The following is a 16,589-nucleotide window of genomic DNA, read 5'->3' as shown; positions in this document are numbered from 1 at the left end:
ACTCACAATCTACCTCATTGCAATCTTGCAGCATATTTTCTACCTGCACAGCACATTTTTGGTGCGTTTACACTTTACCTGCTTTGTTATTGTTTCGTCTCAATGCAGTATAATGATTCGATCAGTAGGAACAGTATGCAATCTTCTTTTTCCACTGCATCTGGTACATGTGACAATATTAAACAAATTCCAATTCCACGTATAGACAAAGAAGATGGCTTCCAAAGATGAATTGTGAGGTAGGAGCAGCTAAGGCAGCCATTGACTGGATGTGGGATCTAGGAAACTTGTCAGGACCGAAGTCAACATGCATAAGGTGGAAAACATTTCAGTGGTTGGACAGGGTTAGGAGGATGTTGTCCGGATGGAAAGCTTGAGTTATAAGAAGAGGTTGGACAGGTTGGGTCAGTTTTGGAGTGAAGAAGGCTGAGAGGTGATATGAAGGAGCTACAAAAAATTCTGAGAGACATCATGAGCTACATAACATTATGGATGAGAGGTGTATGGAGGGATATGGTCCAGGTGCAGGTCAGTGGGACTAGGCAAAAAAATGGTTTGGCACAGCCAAGAAGGGCCAAAAGGCCTGTTTCTGTTCTGCAATGTTCTATGGTTCTATGGTTCTATTTAAGAGTAGGCTAGAAAAATGCCATTGAATGGGAGAGAAATGGAGGGCTATGGTTTAGGTGTGAGTTGATGTGCTGGGCAGAATAGGAGTAATAATGGCATAGACTAGATGGGCCAAAAACCCATTTCTGTGCTGTAGTGTTCTACAACTCTATGACTCTACGATTCTAAGATATAGATTGGGTCTCCCCAATGTAGAGGAGGCACAGGTGACCCAAACAGATTCACAAGTTATTTATTTGCATGACTCTGACTGAGTTCGAGCTGCCAGACCAAATGGAAGTTGTCACTTAGCATATCACACACGGTCACAGGCATAGGCAAATAGTTGGGGTGTACTCAGGATATAGAACACAGAACATTGAAATCTACAGCACATGACAGGCCCTTTGGCCCACGATGTTGTACTGACGTAACCTACTCTAGAAACTGCCAAGAATTTCCCTACCATGTACCTATAGAAGTCTCTTAGAAGTCCCTATTGTATCTACTTCCACACTGTCACCAGCAGTGTAATCTAGGCATCTACCACTCTCTGTGTGAAAAACTTGCCCCGACATCTCCTCTGTACTTACTTCCAAGCAACTTAAAACTATGGACCCTCGTGTTAGCCATTTCATCCCTGGGAAAAAAGCCTCTGACTATCCACACAATCAATGCCTCTATCATCTTATACACCTCTCATTCTACATCACTCCAAGGAGAAAAGGCCAAGTTCACTCAACCTATTCTCATAAGGCATGCTCTCCAATCCAGGCAATATCCCCATAAATCCCTCTGCATTCTTTCTATAGTATCCATCCTTCCTGTAGTCGGTGAACAGAACTGAGCACAGCCCTCCAAGTGGGGTCTGACCAAGCTCTTATATAACTGTAACATTACCTCAGGCTCTTGAACTCAATCCCACATTTGATGAATACTAACACACCATACGCCTTCTTAACCACACTGTCAACCTGCGCAGTAGCTTTGAGTGTCCTATGGACATGAACCTCAAGAACCCTCTGATCCTCCACACTGTCAATAATCTTACCATTAATACTATATGCTGTCTTCAAATTTGACCCACCAAAATGAACCACATCACATTTATCTGGGTTGAACTCCATCTGCCACCTCACAGTAGAGGTCTGCATTCTACCAATGTTCCACTGTAACCTCTGACAAGCCTCCAGACTATCCACAACACTCTCAACCATTGTGTCATCAGCAAACTTATTAACCCATCCTTCTACTTCTTCTTCCAGGAAGGCCTCAGAGCTCTCCATTTCTTTCTGGACACCTGACCCAACCAGTTCCCCTCCACTACCACTCTCCTCCGTTCCTCCATCTACTGGAACTTGTTTTCACTCTAAATAATTTTTCCTTTGGCTCCTCCCACTTCGTTCTAACCGAAGTCGTGGGTACTCACATGGGTCTCAGCTTTGCCTGCCTGTTTGTCGGCTATGTGGCACAGTCTATGTTCCAAGCCTATACCGGTGACCGTCCTGCACTTCTCCTATACCGGTGACTGTCCCGCACATTTCCTACGCTGGTGACCGTCCCGCACTTTTCCCTCACTGGTCACCATCCCGCACTTTTCCTACACCGGTGACCGTCCTGCACTTTTCCTACGCTGGTGACCGTCCCGCACTTTTCCCTCACTGGTCACCATCCCGCACTTCTCCTACGCTGGTGACCGTCCCGCACTTTTCCCTCACTGGTCACCATCCCGCACTTCTCCTACGCTGGTGACCGTCCTGCACTTTTGCCTCACTGGTCACCATCCCGCACTTCTCCTACGCTGGTGACCGTCCCGCACTTTTCCCTCACTGGTCACCATCCCGCACTTCTCCTACGCTGGTGACCGTCCCGCACTTTTCCTACGCTGGTGACCGTCCTGCACTTTTCCTACGCTGGTGACCGTCCTGCACTTTTCCCTCACTGGTCACCATCCCGCACTTCTCCTACGCTGGTGACTGTCCCGCACTTTTCCTACGCTGGTGACCGTCCTGCACTTTTCCTACGCTGGTGACCGTCCTGCACTTTTCCCTCACTGGTCACCATCCCGCACTTCTCCTACGCTGGTGACCGTCCCGCACTTTTCCCTCACTGGTCACCATCCCGCACTTCTCCTACGCTGGTGACCGTCCTGCACTTTTCCTACGCTGGTGAACGTCCCGCACTTTTCCCTCACTGGTCACCATCCCGCACTTCTCCTACGCTGATGACCGTCCCACACTTTTCCCTCACTGGTCACCATCCCGCACTTCTCCTACGCTGGTGACCGTCCCGCACTTTTCCCTCACTGGTCACCATCCCGCACTTCTCCTACGCTGGTGACCGTCCCGCACTTTTCCCTCACTGGTCACCATCCCGCACTTCTCCTACGCTGGTGACCGTCCCGCACTTTTCCCTCACTGGTCACCATCCCGCACTTCTCCTACGCTGGTGACCGTCCCGCACTTTTCCCTCACTGGTCACCATCCCGCACTTCTCCTACGCTGGTGACCGTCCCGCACTTTTCCTACGCTGGTGACCGTCCCGCTCTTCTCCCTCACTGGTCACCATCCCGCACTTCTCCTACGCTGGTGACCGTCCCGCACTTTTCCCTCACTGGTCACCATCCCGCACTTCTCCTACGCTGGTGACCGTCCCGCACTTTTCCCTCACTGGTCACCATCCCGCACTTCTCCTACGCTGGTGACCGTCCCGCACTTTTCCCTCACTGGTCACCATCCCGCACTTCTCCTACGCTGGTGACCGTCCCGCTCTTCTCCCTCACTGGTCACCATCCCGCACTTCTCCTACGCTGGTGACCGTCCCGCACTTTTCCTACGCTGGTGACCGTCCCGCACTTTTCCCTCACTGGTCACCATCCCGCACTTCTCCTACGCTGGTGACCGTCCTGCACTTTTCCTACGCTGGTCACCGTCCCGCACTTTTCCTACACTGGTGACCGTCCCGCACTTCTCCCTCACTGGTCACCATCCCGCACTTCTCCTACGCTGGTGACCGTCCTGCACTTTTCCTACGCTGGTCACCGTCCCGCACTTTTCCTACACTGGTCACCGTCCCGCACTTCTCCCTCACTGGTCACCGTCCCGCACTTCTCCCTCACTGGTCACTGTCCCACGCTTGTCCTACACCGCTGACCGTCCCGCACTTCTCCTACACCGGTGACCGTCCTGCACTTTTCCTACGCTGGTGACCGTCCCGCACTTTTCCCTCACTGGTCACCGTCCCGCACTTCTCCTACACCGCTGACTGTCCCGCACTTTTCCTACACTGGTCACCGTCCCGCACTTTTCCTACGCTGGTGACCGTCCCGCACTTTTCCCTCACTGGTCACTGTCCCACGCTTGTCCTACACCGCTGACCGTCCCGCACTTTTCCTACACTGGTCACCGTCCCGCACTTCTCCCTCACTGGTCACTGTCCCACGCTTGTCCTACACCGCTGACCGTCCCGCACTTCTCCTACACCAGTGACCGTCCCGCTCTTCTCCCTCACTGGTCACCGTCCTGCACTTTTCCTACGCTGGTGACCGTCCCGCACTTTTCCCTCACTGGTCACCGTCCCACACTTGTCCTACACCGCTGACCGTCCCGCACTTCTCCCTCACTGGTCACCGTCCCGCACTTCTCCTACACTGCTGACTGTCCCGCACTTCTCCCTCACTGGTCACCGTCCCACACTTGTCCTACACCGCTGACCGTCCCGCACTTCTCCCTCACTGGTCACCGTCCCACACTTGTCCTACACCGCTGACCGTCCCGCACTTCTCCTACACCAGTGACCGTCCCGCTCTTCTCCCTCACTGGTCACCATCCCGCACTTTTCCTACACTGGTCACCGTCCTGCACTTTTCCTACGCTGGTGACCGTCCCGCACTTTTCCCTCACTGGTCACCGTCCCACACTTGTCCTACACCGCTGACCGTCCCGCACTTCTCCCTCACTGGTCACCGTCCCGCACTTCTCCTACACCGCTGACTGTCCCGCACTTTTCCTACACTGGTGACCATCCCACACTTCTCCCTCACTGGTCACCGTCCCGCACTTCTCCTACACCGCTGACTGTCCCGCACTTCTCCCTCACTGGTCACCGTCCCGCACTTTTCCTACACCGGTGACAGTCCCGCACTTCTCCCTCACTGGTCACCGTCCTGCACTTCTCCTACACCGGTGACCATCCTGCTCTTACCTTATCCTCCCATCACCCTACCAGGAATAGAGTTCCTCTTGTCCTCACCTACCACCCCACCAGCCAGCACATCCAGCACAATTCTCTGAAACTTCCGCTATCTCCAACGGGATCCCATCACTATGCACATATTTCCCTCTCCCCAACTTCCTGCTTTCCGCAGGGATCACTCCCTATGCGATCCCCTTGTCCATTCGTCTCTACCCACTGATCTCCCTCCTGGTACTTTTCCTTGCAAGTGGAACAAACCCCTACACCTCGTCCCTCACTACCATTCAGGGCCCTAAACAGTCCTTCCAGGTGAGGCAACACTCCACCTGTGAATCTGTTGGGGTCATTTACAGTGTTCAGTGCTCTCCGTGTGGCCCCCCTGTATATCGGTGAATCACAACATAGATTGGGAGACCGCTTCGCCGAGCACCAAAGTTCTGTCTGCCAGAAAAAGCGGGATCTCTCAGTGGTCATCCATTTTAATTCCACTTCCCATTCCCATTCTGATATGTCCATCCATGGCCTCCACTACTGTCAGGATGAGGCCATGATTAGGTTGGAAGAACAACACCTTGTATTCTGTTTGTGTAGCCTCTAAGCTGATGGCATGAACATCAATTTCTCAAACTTCTAGTAATGCCCCCCCTTCACCATCCCTTAACCCCTTTTTCCCTCTCTCACCTCATCTCCTGGCCTGCCCATCTCCTCCCTCTGGTGCTCCTCCGCCTTTTCTTTCTTCCATGGCCTTCTGTCTCTTTCACCAATTTACTTCATCCCCTCCCCCACATTTCACCTACCACCTGGTGTTTTTCTCTTTCTCCTCCCCCACGTTTTAACTCTACTCCTCAGCTTTTTCATTCTCCAGTCCTGCAGAAGGGTTTGGGCCCAAAATGTTGACTGTTTACTCTTTTCCTAGATGCTGCCTGGCCTGCTGAGTTCCTCCAGCATTTTGTGTGTGTTGCTCAGATTTCCAGCATCTGCATATTTTCTCTTGTCTGTGATTAATTTTGGATGTTGTAGGTTCTTTGTCTCCAGTAGCTTTTAGAACATCTGTGTGAATTACTTTGTCCATTAAAGGTGTTTGAACATTCAGGAGCTTCTGTCACTGTAGAGAAGCAATTCAAAGGAAGCATTGGCAACATAAAATATTGAGATAAACAATGTCATTATAGATATTGAAATTGCATTGACTCACTAAGTGTTATCTTTGATCCCAAGGGTATAAAAGTGATGTGAGTTTGTGAGACTCTACTGAGAGGCCCTCCAGAAGAAAACTTGCTTGTTGTGAGCAAGTAACACTTCTATAGTACCATGCAAAGTCTTAGTGCAGGTGCGAAGACCTTCGCACATTACTGTAGTAACTTTTTTGTATTCTACGTATGTTAGTGATGCTAAACCTGGTTCTGATCTGGGTCTCTGTTGTAGACTGAGTGGGAAGGGGGCAGAGTGAGGGGGATCATGATTGGGAAAAGGGGAAGGGAGAGGATAGGAGTGGGAAGCACCAGAGAGACATTCTGTACTGGTCAATAAACCAGTTGTTTGGAATCAAATGACCCTGCCTGGTGTCTCAGGGTTGGGTGTGTTTGCACAGATGCTGCACCCCACCTCTGGCACTCCTCTCCTCCTCTGCCAGCTATCCCACACCCCTCCTGTGGTGCCCCACCACATCGTTTGTTCCTGCCAGGTTTATAACCTCACGCTCCACTCCACGTTGACAATTGCAGACCATATGAAAGTCTTAAGCACGCCAGCTACATATATATATGTTCCTAAGTCTTTGGCACAGTACTGTATATCATCAGCTTCAGTGTGTCTCTGGTGACTTTACTCACAGCCACAACTGTAGGCTAGTCTTCAAGATCTAGTCCCCTGTTATCCAAGGTGAGGTAACTGACTAGATTTGTAATTGGTTTGATCACTAGAATCGAAGGGTGATGGTGGAAGATTGTTTTTCACAATGGTGACCTCACTACTGGTATGTGTCAAGGATCTTTGTTGTTGACTGTATATTATAAATTTGGGTGGTTCATAAGTTTGAGCATGATACTAAAATACGTGGATGGTGCAAACGTTATCAATGTAATGTAGGAGTTACAGTAACGATTTGCAGTGCCACTGAGCCAGGTTCAGTTCCTGCCATTGCTTATAAGGAGTTTCTACGTTGTCCCCACGGCCACAGGAGTTTCCTCCGGGTGCTCCGATTTCCTCCCAAATCCGAAAGAAGTACAGGGTAGATTGGTTATTTGGTCACGTGGATATTATTAGGTAGCATGGGCTCGTTGGGCCAGCAAGGCCTGCTACCCTGTTGTATACTATGCTAAAATAAAAGAATAAAATTAAACCAAGTATCAAAAGTGCCAGGGGCATGTTGATCAGCTAGGTTAGTGGGACGAGGATTGGCAAATAGTTTTCAGTCGAGTTTGCAGATACTGAATGTGCACGGTGAAGCGGTTTTCAATCGAGATTGCAGATACACTCTGTGTAAAGTGAAACAGCTTTCAATCGAGATTGCAGATACTCTCTGTGGAAAGTGAAACAGCTTTCAATCGAGATTGCAGATACACTCTGTGTAAAGTGAAACAGCTTTCAATCGAGATTGCAGATACTCTCTGTGGAAAGTGAAACAGCTTTCAATCGAGATTGCAGATACACTGTGTAAAGTGAAACAGCTTTCAATCGAGATTGCAGATACTCTCTGTGTAAGGTGAAACAGCTTTCAATCGAGATTGCAGATACACTCTGTGTAAAGTGAAACAGCTTTCAATCGAGATTGCAGATACTCTCTGTGGAAAGTGAAACAGTTTTCAATCGAGATTGCAGATACACTCTGTGTAAAGTGAAACAGCTTTCAATCGAGATTGCAGATACTCTGTGTAAAGTGAAACAGCTTTCAATCGAGATTGCAGATACTCTCTGTGTAAAGTGAAACAGCTTTCAATCGAGATTGCAGATACTCTGTGTAAAGTGAAACAGCTTTCAATCGAGATTGCAGATACTCTCTGTGTAAGGTGATGCAATTCGGAATGTCAAAGCGGAGTTGGACTTTTACTGTTTGTGGTCGGGTGCTGGGAAGAGTGTATCAGTTGGATCTGGGAGTGCGAGTAAGTGGTGTCACAGTAGATCAGAGTGGCCTTCATCAGCACATTACTGAGTATTGGAGTTGAGATGCTATTTCGCAAATGTACAAGATATTGGTGGATGGAATGTGGTGTACCGTTTTGGTCACCCTGTTATTGGATGGATATCATCGAACTGAAAAGGCTACAGGAGCCTGAGTTACGGGGAGAGATTGAGCAGGTTATGACTTTATACCTTGAATGGAGGAGATTGAGGATTGAGGTTAGGAGATCATGAAGGACATAGATAGATAAGTAAAAAATGACATTGCATTGGTTAAGGTGAGCATGGAAGAATTGAAAAGAGACCCAAGAAGCAATTCCTTCATGGTGGTGTGAATATTAAACAAGCTACCAGTGAAAATTGTTGAGGTAAGTAGAATAACAATATTTAAAAGATATTTTTATAGAGAGAGGGATAGGAAAGGTTTAATGGAATGTAAACCAATCAAAGGAAAGTGAAACTAGTGGATGTAGTCGTCTTAGTTGGCATGGACACATTGGCTGAAGGATCTGTGACTTTACTATGGCAATGACTATCATTTCCGACCAGACTGCATAAATTCACTACTGTTCTGAAGAATGAGATAAGATCTTATTGAAGCATATTGGTTCCCGAACCAGCATGGATAATTTCACTCACCTCAACTCTAAACGAATTCCACAACCTATGGACTTACTCTCAAAGACTCTGCAACTCATGTTCTCAGTATTATTTATTTATTTTTTAATATTTGCTCTGTCTTTGTTTATGTATAGTTTTTCATTGATTCTATTGTACTTATTTGTTTTCCTGTGAATGCCTGCAAGAAAATGAATCTTAATTTAGTACACAGTGAGATTTACAGTATGTACTTCGATAATAAATTTATTTGAACTTTAAGCTATTCTGACAGGGTCAACATAAAATCATAACATATAGGATCAGAGTTAGGTCATTCAGCTCATTGAGTCTGCTCTGCATTATATTATGGCTGATTTATTATCCCTCTCAACCCATTCTCCTGTCTTCATCCCACCATTGGGGCACCTTTGAAACCCTTACTAATCAAGAACCTATCAACCTCCACTTTAAATATACCCAATCATTTGGCCTCCACAGCTGAATATGGCAATGAATCCATAGATTTGCCACCTCTGGCTAAAAAAAACACGCCTCCTCATCTCTGTCCTAAAGGGACACCCTTCTATTTTGAGGCTGTGCCCTCTGGTCCTAGACTCCCTTCTATAGGAAATACCCTCTGGTCCTAGACTCCCTTCTATAGGAAATACCCTCTGGTCCTAGACTCCCTTCTATAGGAAATACCCTCTGGCTGAACATGCTGAATGCAGGCTGGTTCTGGAAAGACAAGATGTATTCTCGAGAACGTGTCGGTTTGCACAGTAAGACAATTGAATTGAGATAAGGAGAAATATCTTCACTCAGCAAATGGTGAACCTTTAGCACAGAAAGTTACTGAATATGATTAAGAAGGAGAAGGATAATTTCTGGAAACAAACCCTGTAAAGCATGGAGAAATAATAGATTAACAATTAATGTTCAAAGTCCAATGAAAATTTGTTATCAAAGTATGTACCTGTCATCATATCCCCCCCACCGAGATTCATTTTCTTGTGGGCATTCAGAGCAGAACAAAGGAATACAATGTGAAAATCTACACACAAAGACTGACAAACAACCAATGTTCAAAAGAAATCAAAGTGTGCAAATACAAAAAATAACAAATAAAAATAATAGTAAAGGAAGGAAATAAATAATACTGAAAGAATGAGTTGTAGAGTCCTTGTAGGTGGTGGAATCACTTCAGCATTGAAGTGAGTGATGTTATCCTGATTTTTGTTGAGCAATAATTGTTCCTGATCCTGGTGGTGTGGGACCTAGGGCTCCGGTATCTCCTTCCTGATGGTGGCAGTGAGAAGAGACCGTGGCCTGGGTGGTGGGTGTCCTTGATGATGGGTGCTGCTTTCCTGTGGCAGTGCTCCTCAAGAATCTGCCCAATGGTGGGGAGGCTCTGTCTTTGATGGGCTGTATCCACCACTTTTTTTGCAGACTTTACCATTCTTGGTATTCCTGTTCCTACTTTTCAATGTCTCTGCATTTCTTGGTCCATCAATAGGAAATTAAATATTCCTGCAGAATATCCAGCATGTCATTGACAAATTCCTCACTGCATGCACACGATTGGAAAGAGATATAGTGTGGGGGAGGACAAAAGATATTCAGCCTGCAGTTTAATTGGCTGCCTGACTTACAGTGGCAGAATCAGAGAGCAATTCTTTTCATAATAGCATGACATTCAGACTGACACTCTTAAAGGGCAGATGCGGAGGAAAGTGATTAAAACGAAAACCCTGGGTGCTTATCTGCAGGTTTTTAGCATAAATGGCTTTTGCTATTCAAGAGTATTTTTCACAATGAAACAGTCAGCAAACATCACAAAAGAATTCCAGTGCCCAAATTTAACAGCTGGCTTTCTCAACCTAATGGATTTTAACCAAAGTGGAATTGGAAATAGCATACAGCTAATCATGAGATTCTTGTGTTCAACATAGGCTGACAGCACATGCAATTATCCCTCTCAGCTGTAGCCTCCTTTATTTAAAGCACAACTTGAAAGAAAGGAAAATTTCATTAGAACCTATATGGAGATATATTAATTCATTTGGCTAAACAACAATATTTTCAGTTATAAGGAACCATATATCAAAGTTCAAAGTTCAAAAGTTCAAAGTAAATTTATGATCAACCTACATTCATCACAGTAGAAGTCACCCCTCAGGGAAATTCATTTAATACGCAGGCAGTGAATTTATCTGGGAGTCTACGTCCAAAGAGCACATTGTTTACAGTTTTTTTTTAATCATTATAATAAGATAACCTTCTAGTGTATTTTTCCATGTTATAATTCAAAATGTATTATTTTCACATTGCAGAGAACAAGTGCTTACATGTTTTGTGTTTTTGTTTTTTTCAATATGGAGAAATCTGTGTTAATTAAGATGAGGGTGAGATAAATCAGAACAGGTTAAATTATGCATAAAATAAAACTCACCATTCTTTGAATACTAATTTTTCCAACAGTTTCCCAGCTAATAGTTGTAATTACCTGCATAATGTTGCAATATAGCTGCAAACATACACCAATTGGCCACTTTATTATGTTCCACCTGTACCTAATAAATTGGCCACTGAGTGTATGTCTGTGGTCTTCTGCTGCTGTAGCCCATCCACTGCAAGGTTTGATGTGTTGTGCATGCAGAGATGCCTTTCTGCACACCACTGTTGTAACACATGGTTATTTGGGTTACTGTTGTCTTGCTGTCAGCTTGAAACAGTCTGGCCATTCTCCTCTAACCTCTCCTGTCAGCATGCCATTTTTCCCACAGAACTGCCACTCCCTGGGTGGTGTTTGTTTTCCGCACCATTCTCTGTAAATTCTAGAGATTGTTCTATGTGAAAATCCCTGGAGATCAGCAGTTCCTGGGATACTCAAAACACCCCATCTGGCATTTAAATGAAGTGCAGAACAAATTAAAACACTACCAATAATACTACAGTACTATAAAACTGTGTATTAGTTCCTAATAGTTATCAAAGGAGAACTTATCCAGTGTGTGCTGTGCACAAAATCAGTGCAGACACCTCCAGCAGACTATCGACCGCCTTCATACAATGCTATCGACGATTGCATCCTCAATCTTCATTTTCATTGTAAGGTTCAAGATGATTGCTGATACCTTCAAATTCTTTGTAGTTTCTAATTCGTTGAAGTAGTGAAATTGTTTCATTTTCACTCCCAGCCGTTTCTGGCATCTCCAAGACTGAATGTTCAAAACCACAGTGAACAAAACAGTTCTGAATTATTTTACAGTTTACTTCTTTCCCACTATCAGTGACAAAAATCACTGCTTTTTTAACACAAACACATACAACTGATGCTATTTAAAAACTGTTCTAAGAATAGTGTAGTGTCCAACTGCCACACAAGTACGCATGAGTGATGCTAGTTAGAAATTGTTCAGCAAAAGTATTCTGCCCAAATAAAGCTGCAGAGAGTCCTAGATAAATGAGGGAATCCCAACAATTTCCTTGTTTAGTTTTTGTACTTTAAGAGTTGTCCCAAGTAAGTGGATGTTCCAAATAACCAATGTCCTGTAAGTCAGCAATAGTGGGAAAGGTATCGGTCTGAGCTTGCTCCAGGGAGCAAAGTATGGTCTTTCATGACAATGCTGAACTAAGAATGTGCTGCTTTGTCAGGGTTGTCATTTTTAGATTAACATTGTATCCTCGTGTCCATCTTCAGAATGACATTAATTAAATAACTTATTTTTAGAACACTTTTCATGCAGATGATATGGTTCTAGGTGATTTACAATGGGATAAAGTGCAAACGTGAAAATAAAAAGACAAAAAGATGCTATTTAAAAATGAAGTTAAATAAATAGATTTTGAGCTGGTGTTTATAAGTGTCAACTGAGTCTATGTCCCTTATAACTTTAGGTATTAAATTCCACAGCTTAGGAACATACGTTCAAAAAAACTGTCCTGCCAATTATCTTTTGCGGGAGATTGTTTAAATGTAGTAAGTGACTGGCAGGAGAAATCCTAAGACCTCAAGCAGGATTATAAAACTAAAGCGATTCTGTGATGTACTCTGACCCAAGACCATTGAGAGTTTTAATAACATGTAAAATAACGTTAAAGTCAATTCTAAAAGGTACAGAAAGCCCTTGCAGAGTAGTTAGGACAGGAGTGATATGCTCCTGGTTTTATTTAAAAGTCTAGCAGTGGTGTTCTGAATGAGTTGAAGTCTGTCAATACATTGCTTTGGAAGGCTAGTAAAAAGTGCATTGCAGTGCTCTAGTCTATTTGATAGAAAGGTGTGAATTAGTTTTCCAGATAACCCTTTGCAATATTTCTAAAATGTAGAAATGCTTCCTTTGTGACTTTATGTAGGATTTAAAATTCAAATCTGAATCAAGGATAACACCAAGGTTTATTACTTCAAGGGGAGCCACGTTTCCAAGTTTATCAAGAAGTTGATCTCTTTTGGCTTTGATAACAACTAAAAGTATTCTGGTTTTATCTTCATTTAGTTGTAGAAAATTATTGTTCCTCCGTTTGTTTACTTTGGCCATTCCAAACATTAGAGAAGTTAGGGTGTTATCATCAGGTTCAGCCGAGATATACAGTTGTGTATCACCTACATAACTGGGGAGATCAAGTTTATACTCTTTAGTCATAACTCCGAATGGGTGGCTGTATAAGGAAAGAGTAGATGACCAAGACAACTTCCCTGAACACCACCAAAAGGTACATCACATCTCTTAGAAGAATGGTCTACAAGACCAACAAAAATGTTTCTCTCTGAGATTTACAGTATGAACTAAGCCAATTGAGGTTACTACTAGAGAGGCCAACCCAGTTTTCAAGGCGATCTAGGGGAATGTTGTGGTTGATTGTGTCTAATGCAGCATTTAAATCTAGAAGAATTAGAACTGAGACCCTGCTGGCATCAGTCCTGAACCTAAGGTCGCTGACAAATTTTGTAACAGTCTTCTCTGTGTTGTGCTTTGCTCTAAATCCTGACTGAGCCTTTTTTAGAATATTGTTTGCATTCAGGAATTTGTTGAGTTGGCTGAAAAGAAGTTTTCTCAAGAATCTTGCCCAGGAAGGGAAGATTTGATATAGGACTGTAGTTAGCTAAAGCCACACTATCAAGGCTTGGCTTTTTAAGTAAGGCACATTTTTGAAGGCATCTGGAAAATCCTTAGTTTCGAGGGATGTGTTAATTAATAATTTTCCTAACGGAATTGAAGCACAATTAAATAAGTCCCTAAAAAGTGTGGTAGGGCCAAGGTCAAGACAAATAAATAGTTTACTCTTTGTTACAATCTGGGAGTTCTGCATCGTAAATACTTGTAAATGTTAATGTGGTTGCCGTCCTGTTCAGGTCAACTGTTCAGATAATCAGTATCTGTAGCTATACTCTCCCTAATGGAATTGATTGTGTTGGTAAAAATTATTGCAAGCTCCTCACATTTTGTGGCAGATGCTTGACTGAGGACATTATAGGTTGGGACAGTTCAGCAGTTGGTTTACAATTGAGAACAATATTCTTGAATTGCAGCTATTCTCTATAATAATCTTGTAAAAACAGGCTCTTCTTGCAAAGTGTATAGCTGCGTCAAAATTGTTTATTTTTTTCCTTGAAAATACTACAAAGGACTTCTAGCCAAGTTTCCTGCATTTTCTCTCAGCTACTCGGCATAATTGCTGTAGTTCATGGACCTAATTGTATAACCATTGTGATGTTTTGCTAAATGGTTTATTTTTAACCCTGGGTGGGCCACTATGTTTAATATACTTGTCAAGTTATTGTTGAAAGATTCAACAATTTCAGTTACAGAGTCACATGGTCAAATAAACTAGCAAGGTCAGAAAATTTAAGTTACTTTGCAGCATCAGGAAACTGTCGTTTAACTGTACTTTCTTTCATGGTCTTGGGTAAAGACAGGAGACAGTGGTATCAGGCAGAGAGACAATAATATACCCAGTGACATGCTGGGTAAGATCTAGGCTGTCTAGGAGGTCAATGAATTCAGCTCCTGTAGAGTTTGCATTTGAGAGATCTTTAATATGAACATAATAGGCCATAAGATATAGAAGCAGAATTAGGCCATTTGGCCCATTGAGTCTGCCCTGTTATTTCATTACGGCTGATCCAATTTCCTGCTCAGCCCCAATCTCCTGCCTTCTCTCTGTATCCCTTCATGCCCTGATCAATCAAGAATCTATCAACCTCTGCCTTAATTTTACAAAAAAGCTTCACAGCTGCCTCTGGAAAAGAATTCCACAGATTCACCACTCTCTGGCTAAAGAAATTCCTTCTCGTCGCCATTCTAAAAGGACACCCCTCTATTCTGAGGCTGTGTCCTCTGGTCTTAGGCTCTCCCACCTTAGTAAACATCCTCTCCACATCCACTCTATCAAGGCCTTTCACCATTTGATAGGTTTCAAATAGGTCACATCTCATTTTTCTGAGTTCTAGTGAGTACAAGCCCAGAGCCATCAAATGCGCTTCATATGACAAGGAAGTCAAACCTGGAATCATTTTCATGAACCTCCTTTGAACCCTCTCCAGTTTCAGCATATCATTTCTAAGATAAGGGGCCCAAAACTGCAGACACTACTCCAAGTGAGGCCTCATCAGTACTTTATAAAGACTCAACATTACATCCTTGTTCTTTCTCCTTTATCAGCCCCACCTTCATTCTTGTCATCTTTCTGTTCTTCACATACCCACAGAATGCCTTGGGGTTCTCCTTAATCCTGCATGTCAAGGCCTTCTAATGCCCCCTTCGAGCTCTCCTAAGTCCTTTCTTAAGCTTCTTCCTGGCTACCCTATATTTATCATGAGCCCCTCCTGCTTCCTGCTTCTTATATCTACCATATGCTTCCTTTTTCCTCTTGACGAGTTTCCTCACATGTTTCGTCAGCCACGGTTACCTTTTCCTACCAATTTTTCTTTGCCTCAGTGGAACAAACCTATCCTGAACCTAGCACAAATGGTCCCTAAACTTCCTCCACATTACTTCTGTGCTTTCACCCTTGAACTTCTATTTCCAATTTACTCTCCCTGATTCCTGCCTCATCCCTTCATAGTTAGCCCTTCCCCAGTTAAGCACTTTCCCATTTTATCTGTTTTTATCCTTTTCCATAGCTATGCTGAAGCTAAGGGAGTTGTGGTCACTCTCACCAAAATGCTCCCCCACCAAGAGGTCTGTCACCTGACCAGGTTCATTACCCAGAACTAGATCCAGTATGGCCTCCTCTGGAAACTCCAGAAATTCCAGCCATTGCTGCTCTGCCATCTTCTCTGCCAGTGTGCTTTTTCAGTCAATTCTGGCCAACTCCTCTTTCATACCTTGGTGTTTCCCTTTACTCCACCTTAATACTGATACATCTGACGTTATCTTCTCCTTCACAAATTTCAGGGTGAATTCGATCATATTATGGTCACTTACCCTTCGTGGTTATTTTACCTTGAGCTCTCTGATTAATTCTGGTTTATTGCACAGTACCCAATCCACAATAGCTGATGCCCAACCACGAGCTACCCTAAAAGGCCATCTCATAGGCATTCTAGAAATCCCCCCTTCCACTTGGGATCCAGCACCAACCTGATTTTCCCAATCCACCTGCATATTGGAAACCCCATGGCAATTGTAATATTGCCCTTTTGGCATGCATTTTCTATCTCCCGCTGTAATTTGTGGATCACATCCTTACTACTGTTTGGGGGTCTATATACAACTCCCATCAGGGTATTTATACCCTTGCAGTTCCTTGGCTTTCTCCATGATGATTCAACACCTTCCAACCCTATGTCACCTCTTTCTAATGATTTGATTTCATTTTTTACCTACAGAGCAACACAACCATCTCTGCCTTTCTGCCTGTCCTTTCAATAAGCTCCCAGCTATAATCTTCTTTCAGCCATGATTCAGTGGTGCCTACAACATCATACCTGATCATCAATAACTGAGTTTATTGACCTTATTACATATACTTTGTGCATTTGAATATGACACCTTCAGTCCTGTATTTATCCTTTTCAATTTTGTCCATGTTTTACGTTGCAAATCATCCTCTTGACTGCAATTTTGCCT

Source organism: Hemitrygon akajei, chromosome 2, assembly GCF_048418815.1.
Source record: "Hemitrygon akajei chromosome 2, sHemAka1.3, whole genome shotgun sequence".
Classification (NCBI taxonomy): Eukaryota; Metazoa; Chordata; class Chondrichthyes; order Myliobatiformes; family Dasyatidae; genus Hemitrygon; species Hemitrygon akajei.
The sequence above is the reverse complement of the archived record's forward strand: the minus strand, read 5'-3'. Positions refer to the sequence as shown.